Below are 10,607 nucleotides of genomic sequence, written 5' to 3'. Positions count from 1 at the left end.
TTGGCTCTATACAAATTCTGGGTCATTAGGAATAGCATCTTTAATAAACAGTTAAAAGGTTTTTGTTTGTTAGTTTTTGGGTTTTTTTTTAGCATTAATAAAGGAAAATTTGTTCTTTCAATACTTACCCCAGGCACTATCTCCTTTCTCCAGGAAGTAATTCCTCTGAAAACTCAAGTAAGGTTAAGTAGTCCCTTCTGTAAATTACAGCATTTTATGCTATGTGATTTATTCATAAAGTGTATATATGTTTACACATTAGTAAACATAAATAATTATATTGAAATTCTATGTTGGTGTTAGTCATCTCAATAAACTCCTTGAGGAAGTGACCACTTGCCCTCAGGCCCGTAGCCCAGTGCTGGGCCCCGTGGGTGCTGGGTGCATACTTGCCCGCAGCTGAGCTGTGGGAAAATGCTGGATCTGAAACCCCATGGCCTCACTGACTTGCCCAGGAAGAGCTTTCAGAGCAGGATTGCCTACAGCTAAAATTCCACTCGTAGGCTCTTGCCAGGTTTCCTTTTCTCCTCCTGTCCTTTCATGCCCCCACCTTGCTCACGTCCTGCTCGCGCAGCTGTCAGCTCGCCAAGGCTGTGGGTCTGTTCCCAGCGGTGCATCGCCCTGCACAGGGGCCTCCAGAGTAGATGGGCATGGCACAGGAAATACCCTAGAAATTCAAGAGGTCTAAGAAGAAAATATTAGCACACACACACAAACACACATGTACTTATTTGCTTTTTATTTTTTTAAAAAGTTAAGGTTTACTAACATTTTATGCGTGGATTGACATCAGCACTCCCACTCAGCATGCATGTCTGATGGCCTCTTGGCCAATACTATGCCCAGGTCACTTGAAGGGAAGGGGGGAAGGGTAGCTTCCACAGCAAAGAGGGGGTCACTGAGGGTTCAGTGAGGTAGATTTACAGATTACTTTATCTGGTTTTAACTAACTTGCCCTCACAAAATAGAGAAGTGGCTTTAAAAGATTTGTACAAAAAATTACAAATAGAAATATAATGCCAGAGATACCAAATACTTACATAGCGTGTCCTGCACACCAAGCACTATCCAAAGTGCTTTGTCTCTAGTAATTAATTTAACCTTCATAAAAACCCTATGAGAATGCTATTGTTTTTATTCTCATTTTTAAACGTGAGGAAACTGGAGTAGGGAGAGTTTAAGTAAGTTGCTGGCCAATGGCAGAGCCTCAATTCACCTCAGACAGAGCTCTTGACCACAACATGATACTCCTTTACAAGCACAAGGAAACAAGAAAATGGCAGAACAGACACTTTCCCTCCTCTTGGTACAATACTTCAGTCAGACATCTTGGGGGGCTAAAAGCCTGACCAGTGTGACAGTAAAACAAATTTGTATGGAACTATCAAGAAGGTATTTGAAGTATAGATTTGTAGTCACCATCCTTAGTGGTGAACGTTGCCTTGTTTATTATGTCTTGAGATATTAGCCAATATTAGTAGAACATGTATTGAATTTAGAAATAAATGAATCAACATCTATTAGTGCTTTATTAAATAAACACCAGGTCAAAAAAATTTGGAGACCACTGTCCTAGAGATTAACAGATAACTAAACAACTTTCTACGAATGTCCAGAAGCTTATGTTCCAAATTGTTTATAGTGGTTATTTCCTGAGAAATGAGATTGAGCACATAAAATAGTTTTAAGATAAAATTTCAACTTATTACCTCTAGACTTAAGTAATGTTCAGATTTCTAAAACAACCACAAAACATTTTATAAGGAAAATTTAGAGCACAAAATGTATTGCTATGTCCCTACTAACACACCCAAAGTGCCTAAATTCTTAACATGGTATTTAGGATCTTCCATGATGTTTGTGATCCTCTTCTCCAGCTCTCAAAATGCCCCCTGTTGCTTTGCCTTTCAGGAATCTCTGCTCACTGATATCTCTATTGAGCTCTCCCTACTCAGTTCAGTCTTTGACTGTTGAATTGGGCACATGCCTCTTGCATTGGGCACGTGAGCCAATCATACATAAAGGGGTTCCTTTTTCTCACTATAACACATCCTACCAATCTTCTAAGACTCAAATGCCTTGTCCTGACAGACCCTATTTCTCTACGCACTCATGACTTTATGTATACATCTACTATATCTTTTTAACATATTTATTCAGGTACGTGATTGTGCAAATTGTGCAATGCACATGGATTCCCAGCTAAGGGTGAGTGAAAACTGAAGTCTAACCCAAACACTGCTCTACACTCAAGGAAGTGCCCTTCCCAGTGCATACATTGGATAGTGCACTTCCAATTAGATTGTAAGCTCGCTAAGTGTAGAGAACACACTTGTACATCATCAGACACAGTTCCTGGCAACGTGCCTTGTCAGAAGACTCAATAAACTTCTGTTGAACTGAATTTCAGAGTACATTTTCAGACATAAAACTCTTACATGCTCCATCATGTAAATCTTTATTCAGTTATGCAGGAAATCAGTGAACACACTGACTTTATGTTCTCTTAAACATCTATCACAACATCCAACACCTTAGGGATATTTAGTGGACATTAGTTAATTATTGTAAATGACCCTGGTTTGCTTTTCGTTCTTTCCATCAGATTTTCTTATTTTCTTATTTAATTTATCAGTTTTACTTATTATATTTTATCTTCCAAATAGCCTTGTATGATTGTATTGCTCATACACAATAAATTTTGAAGTTTTTATAGTTAAATTAATGAGACATTGAGTCAGGCTAAGAATTTATGATTCCTCATAGACAACAGTGCCATATGCACAGCAGCAATCCAATAAATGTTGATTATTGACAAAAATTGTGATGATGATTGGGGTTCAAAACTTATTTTCTGCCTACAGATGAGTAAATGAGATAGTAGTTGAAGCTTCTGAAAAAATTTTTAAATAAGAAAAAGGACCTAATTATCTGTGCATGTAAAAAATTCTATCAACGACTTAACATAAGTGTCAATTTTATTTTTCCTACCAGAGGATTGATGTAAACTAATGAGAAAATATTCCTTTGCTCACTTGTCCTAGTCTGGGAAAGGTTGATGGACAAGTTTAGATGATAATATACAAAAGAAACTACCTGCTCTATACAAAAAGGGAAGAAGAGGAAGAGGAAAAAGAAATGACAATTACTATTTATCTTTTTAGAGAAAAGTTTCACTTTTAGGAATGTACAGAAAGATTGACAATCTTTCAGAAAAGAGCAACTATAAAGATTAAATAATTAAATATCTAAAAAATGTTCAAGAAGTGGGATCATTTAGTCTAGTGAAAATCATCAAATAATTTAAAGACCAATTTGAACATTTAAAATGTAAGGGATCAAGCAGCAAAGGTCATTTTGCTGAAATTTTAAAAGAAAGGCCCAGAGACTGAATCACCCAACTTTGTTAAAAATTAAAAGGGATTAGTCACTGCTTTCTTCCACTGAGAATAGATGATACTCATCACATAACTATCAAGAAAGTTAAAATATATTATATGGAAATATAGTCTATATATTAAAAGATATTCTATAGCATTTATAGAGGCAAACAAGGATTTACCTATGATGAAAGGCTTTTGAGTCAGATTGCTTAGGTTCAAAACCTAGCTCCACCGTTTATTAGCCTTATGACCCCAGCAAGTTGCTTAACTTCTTTATTCCTATTTCTTTTTCTGTAAAATGTGGATAACAACGGTACCCAACTCAGAACGTTATTGTGAAAAGTAATGAGATACTATGTGTAAAGTCTTTCACACAGGGCCTGGACCATAGTAAATACTCTATAAAAATTTACAGTTGTTACTAGAGATATAATAGAGAACTTATAAATCAAAGCAGAAAATAAAAAGCCATAAAAATTATCAAATATTGAGCATCTACAATGTGTTAGTCATAATATTAGTTGATTTTCATACATTATTTTTTTAATTAGTTGTTTTAAAATTATATAAGACACATATGCTCCCTGGTAAAAGAATTAAAAGAATACAGCATGGTTTAATGTGAAAGTGAAAATAAAAGATCCCAGCCAACATTGACATTGACATTCACAACCTCTATTCCAGGGACTAAGGAAATAACCACAATAAACTCTCTTTCTTCGTTGCACAGGATCATTGCTGCTAGAGATTTCTATGCCCATAGTGAAATATACACATATAACCCCCATCTTTTAGTACACAAATGCTATACCTACTACCCCACACCTTGCTTTTATTCATTTATTTTATCTTGGTTTTCTTTCTCTATCACTTTAAAAAATAAACTTTTTATTTTGGATTTATAGAAAGTTGTAATATAAACTTACATAAAATATGTAATATAAACCCATCATTTGTCAAAAATGAGAAATCAATATGGACACATTAATATTAACTAAACTCTGAACTTTATTCAGATTTCATTAGTTTTTCTATTAATGTGCTTTTTCTGTTCCAGGATCCAAGCCAGCATACCATGCTTCACTTAGTCCATGTTAGTTTTTATGTCTCCACCTCACTCTATTTTAACAACTGCATAGTATTATATAGTATGGGTATACCATAATTTACATAATCCTACTGGTAAATTTTTGTGTTGTTTTTAGTTTTGGTTATTAAAAACAATACTTGATGAACATCACTATGTGTATATCTGTGTTCATTTGTGCTTGTAGGATAACCTTAGAAATAGAACTACTGGGTAAAAGATGTGTAAATTTTGTGTATAATTTTGATATACATATTACCATATTGTCTTTAAAGAAGTTTACACTAATTCACAAAATTTAAATGAATTATTTTTCCATAAGTCTTGCTAATCTGATAGCGAGAAATGACATTTTGTTGTTTTCATTTGCAGTTCTTTAATAAAGAGTAATGTAGAGCATCTTTTCAGATATTTATTGGCAATTCATATTTCATTTTTATGAAGTGCCAATTTATCTCCTTTGAGTATTCTTCTATCGGTTGTTCATCTCTTTCTTACTGATTTATAAGGCTCTTTTATATTAAGGAAATTAGCCATTTGTCATATTTGTTGCAAATATCTTTTCAGTTGATATTTTATCTTTTGACTTTATTTATATTAATATTTTGCTACACACAAGTTAAATTTTTTATTTATTTTTTATTTTAATTGATTTTTTAAAAGAGAGAGAAGCATTGATTTTGTTGTTTCACTTTTTATGCATTCATTAGTTGCTTCTAGTATGTGTCCTGACTTTGGGATCAAACCCACAACCTTGGCATATAGGGATGACACTCTAACCAAATGAGCTACCTGGCCAGGGCCTAAAAACTTTAAATTACCAGCTCTTGTTTACACTTTTGCTTTTTTGTTTTTGTTCCATGGCAATATTATTGTAAAATATTCACCTTTGTATACATTATTTCTCATCCTCACAATTCTATAAAGTAATTATTATAATGAATGCCTGATATTTTCAGGGAATATTGCGATCTCCTCAAACACCATATTTATAAATACTACTCTATTGCAAAGATCTTACAAAATCATTTTTAAAGATTAACACCACGATTCCAGCTATGTTTTATTGGATTGCTCTTTATTTTAGACCTTTAAATTTGAGTGTTTGCAGAACCCTAGAGAAAACTAAAATGAATCATGGTCAATTTGTCTTTGGTTGCCCTAAGCTCTGATATCTGTGTCTCCTTCTACATGTTTGCCAAGGCATTCACTGTTGATGTGAGCCTCTTTTTATGCTGTTGAGAATATTGACCTGTAAACCTTTTTTTTTTTTAATGAATTTCTTCAGCTCAGAAAGAGGCAAGCACATCTGTGGCAATAATTTTTTTTTTTTTTAAGTTTATTATGTCAGGTCCTTGAACCAACCTTTTTTTGAGGCTCAAGTGGATTGAGAGCTCCACTAATGTCCTCACTCCATTGCTTCATAAAAATATTTGTACATGTTCCTAGGTTTCTCCTGGATTACATTTTCTTGAGTATCATGTTTCCTGTTCTTATTTTTACACCAATAATTACTCATCTTTTTAATGTTTACTAGGTTTCCTACTCAATTGATGACTTATTTTTTTGTAGCGGTGAAAACACTAACTAAAATAGTTTCCCAAATTGCTTTTTCTTGTTTCTTTATTGATGATGTCATTTCCATTACAAATATAAACCATTGACTAATTTTACATTCTACTCTTAACTAAACCAAAGAGCTTATCTCATGACTAAGATCTGTCACTTTATTAATTTTTTCAACCTCATTGCTAATAGCTGAATTTCTTTTCAGAGACATTTTCAAAAAATAAAATATTAAGCATTTTCAGGGAGGTATTATGTAAGTGGAGAAGGGTAAGCACCAATGAAACTATCGAAGTATAGTCGTAGGGTGATTAACAAGATTCATTCATTAGCTAAATGACTAGTGTATTTACTCATTTACTCAACAAATATTTAAAAGAAACTGCTATATGGCAGGCATTGTTAGGGCTGCATAGTGGAGCTCAGTCTAGTGCTGGGATAATTATAACCAGTATATTTGATTGTTTAGTATATGCTAGACAATGTGCTGCAGGCTTCAAAAGTTCCGTATCAATTTCCTCATTTGTAAGATGAGGATAGTAGTAGCAGCTAGGCATAGAATAGTTGAGAGAATTGAATGAAGTAATGTGTAAAGCACCTAGAACAGGGCTGGTGATTATATATATAAATTACCATCTTTTTCTTTACCCTTTCAGATTTTGTTTGGAGATATATTTAATGAATCTTAGCTGTTCAAGTTTTGTAATTATTATTTTCTTTACTATTTAATATAACCTTATGAAGTGGGGCTATTATTACCTTCATTTTATAGATAAGAAAACTAAAGCTTAGTGAATTTAATGGATCTATCCAAGGAAGGTCATATAGTTCATAATGGCAGAAGTAGGATTCAAATTCAGGTAACCAATTTTCAACTTATTCTTTCATCCATTCAGCGATACAGTCTCCTATATTCTGGCTAAGTATAAAATTTAAACTTTCTCTTTAACACAATTATAGAGGGCTACACATGATGCACTTTTCTGGTCAACACTGCAAATATTAAATTGGTAAATACCAAATGCCTATTTTATTATCCCCATTTTCTAGTTGAGAAAAAAGGGGTTCAGATAAGTTTTATATGGAAAAGTCAGAGCTTAGGTCTCAAAACAGGTCAGTGAGTCTCCAAAGCCACATCACACTTTTTAAAACATAGTTATGGTCAAAATTTCTGTTCACGTTAATGAAATAAATTTAACATTATTACTAATAGTTACAGTTATAGTGGTGAACATTATCACTAACTCTTTAAATTGTGCAATATGACTTTGATTACATGGCTTTTTAAAAATAGTTGAAAATATAGAAATATTTTACAAAAGGCCTTGAAATATAAAAGAAAGAAGTACTTTTATTACCATGAACATTTTTAAATACACTTTTTATTTTAGACAAATTTTAGATTTGCAGAGAAGTTGCTAAGATTGAACAGAGAGTCCACCTGTACTCCTCCCAGGTCCCCCCAGGGTCAACCTCTTACATGACCATCATACAGTTGTCAAAACTAAGAAGCTGACATTTAAACATTATTAGTAAGCAAATTATAGATTTTATTTGGACTTTACCAATTTTTCCATTAATCTTCTCTTTTTGTTCCAGGATCCAATTCTGAGTACCACATATTATTTAATTGGCATGTCTCCCCATTCTCCTCTAGTCTGTGACAATTACTCTGTCTTTCACTGTTTTTCTTGAGCTTAACTGTCTTAAGGAATAGTAGCCAGGTATCCTATAGAATGTCCCTCAATGTGGTTTTGTGTGATGTGATGTATGTTTTATGTTTTGACTGAAGTTATATTATAAATATTTTAGAGTAAAGGGGAAAAGAAAAATAATCCAAAAAAATTTATAAGGGAAAGCAACAGGCTTATGACCTTCTCTGGTCCTGGCATTTTTAAAATGTGAATCTCATCTTTAAAAGGTCATTAATTTAACAAAAATTTATTAAGTACCTACTAGATGCCAGGCACTGTTTTAGGCACAGAGGATACACATTAAGGGCAACCAGTCTAGATTGAATGGTCATGGAAGTCCTCTTTGAAGAGATAACATTTGAGATGCCCAAATGACAGGATGGAACTAGATTTGGGGAAAGAACATTCAGAGAAAGGGAATAACTAGTCAAAGGCTTTGTAGCAGGGATAAACTTAATGTATTTTAAAAACTTCCATAAAGATAGAGTAGCTGGGTCATTGTTGTAGGAGGAAGAGTGGTATATGAGATGAGCAAGGCAGACGGGCTAGATTACATTGGGTTTTACAGACTTTGGCTAGGAATATGTGTTTTAAACTGAGTGGAATGGGGACTCTTTGAAAGGTTTTAACTAAGAGAAGTGCATAATCTGATATATTTTAAAAAGATGCTATGTGGAGTATGAATTGTTGGAGGCTAACAGTAGAAGCCAGAAGCCCAGTTGGAAGATGGTTGCAGTAGTCCAGGCAAGAAAAGATGATGATTGGAATTGGATGCGCAGTAGTGGACATAAAGAGAACCGCTTGTATTGGGATATAGTATTTCAGAGGAGGAAGCAACAGCATTTATTAATGAATTGAATATAAGATGAAGATTCTCAACTTTTTGGTTTGGTAAACTGAATTAATAGTGCAATCTCTTGAGGTGGCAGAACTGACAGAGTATATGTTGCAGAAGAAACGTTGGGGAAGCTTAGAAATCAAATGTTTTGCTTAGGTCAAGTTAAATTTGATATGTGTAGAGTCATCAGAAAGGTAGTTGGATATATGAGTTTGGAGTCCATGGGAAAGCTTAGGGCCGGAGTCAGAATCCACCTATAAAATAAACACATGTATATGTAATATCACTAACTACATTTACTAGGAAGAGTAGCCATACATCTCTATTGGTTCATTTATTTCCTAATAAATTAATGCAATTACATTTTTATTCCAGAAATATTTATTGTATGCCTATCAACCCATCAGGCTCTAGTACAGTCATGCCAATGGCCTCTGAAGTGTGTGTAACCAGAGAAGGCAGCTCATGGGAAGGAAATATTAGAACTTAAAAAAATATTTGTATTTATCTAAAAACAAAAAAAGTCTTATAAGTATTTAATATATAGATTTATACTGGCACCTCACCTTAAAAGTGCAAGTTATGCAATGTGGAGAATAATTCAGGGATTTCTTTTTCTTTTTTCTTTTTAATATACTGTGATTTCCAGTTTATGTGTTCTGGTTTAAGTAAATTTACCAATTACATTATTATTTCATTGAACTAACCCTCCCCTAAAATGAAAGCAGCTAAAATAGATTTCTCTAAAGGAAACAAATTGGAGATAATAATGCAAGCGTAAGCAAAAAAGACCATAGTAGAGATGACATGTCTACTTCTAGCACGAACTCTAGAAGTCATCTTATCAAGTAGTGTGGATGACATTTTGAAATCAGAGATTTGAAAACTTGCATTATGTGATTTTGATACAAAAATTATGTATGTACACAGTAGTCCCTCTCTATATCGCGGTTCACATATAGCGGCCTCACTGTATTGCGGGATTTTTAAAAATATTATATTTAATTTTTTATCGCGGATTTTTTGCTATATCGCAGGACTTTGCGGTACTGTATACATATGTTGTCAAAGTTACTTAGGTTTAAAAGTGTAGAATAAATGTAAGGTTCCTACTTCGCAGGGGGGTCTAGAACATAATACCCGCGATAAGTGAGGGAATACTATATGTTACCCAAGGCTGAGATTAGCATGAGGCAAGTGAGGCATTCACCTCAGGGACACAATTTAAGGGAGCCCTCAAAACTCAGTAATCAAGATAATAATCCTAATGTAAAATTTTAAAAAGTCAAAATGTGAAAATCTGTGATGAACAAAATACCAAAATTTTAAATAAAGACAAGATGATTGGTACCTTTAAAAAAGGTATACATGAACACTAAAATTTGGGGACAGAATTTTTCAACCTATTTAAAAATACTCCAAGCAATAATTCCAGAGAGTTTTGAACCCATTTGTTAAAAATATAAAAATGCAACATCTCCCAGCTGACAACAGGGGAAATAAAAAGTCACTAGTTAAATTGCAACAAAAACTTTTCATGGTTGGTGGAGGGAAGTGATAAAAATGGAACTGCATTAGTAAGAGCAGCCAAAGATGCACTTCTTCCATTAGGATCTACGTATCTTTTGAGTTATCTTTTTCGGCTTATGACAGCCATTACAACGAAGTACAGAAAATAACCTGAAGGTTGAATCAGACATTTTAATAACTTTCATAAGATACTAAAGATTTTTTTAAAGCATTGAGACCTAGTCATATTACTTCCACTAAGTATTTTTACTGTAACAAGGATTTTTACACCATTAATATAAAAATCTCATGGTTAGCTTTAAGTGTTTATTTCATCTTTATCTTACCATTCTTATATTAAAAATGTTTTACACCACAGCCAGCAGGACGTGTATGTAACTTATATAAGTATATATACATTCTTTTTTCGTTTAGGTAATAAAGTGCAAAGTTTAGAGAGCACAGGTCCAGGTAGTTAATACCGCGGGTGTAGGAACATGGCAGGATTATATTATCTCCGCGTGCTGTAA

The sequence above is a fragment of the Furipterus horrens genome, unplaced genomic scaffold (genome assembly GCF_987537825.1).
Source record: "Furipterus horrens unplaced genomic scaffold, mFurHor1.1.pri manual_scaffold_2, whole genome shotgun sequence".
In the NCBI taxonomy this organism is placed as follows: domain Eukaryota; kingdom Metazoa; phylum Chordata; class Mammalia; order Chiroptera; family Furipteridae; genus Furipterus; species Furipterus horrens.
This window is presented reverse-complemented; position numbering follows the sequence as displayed.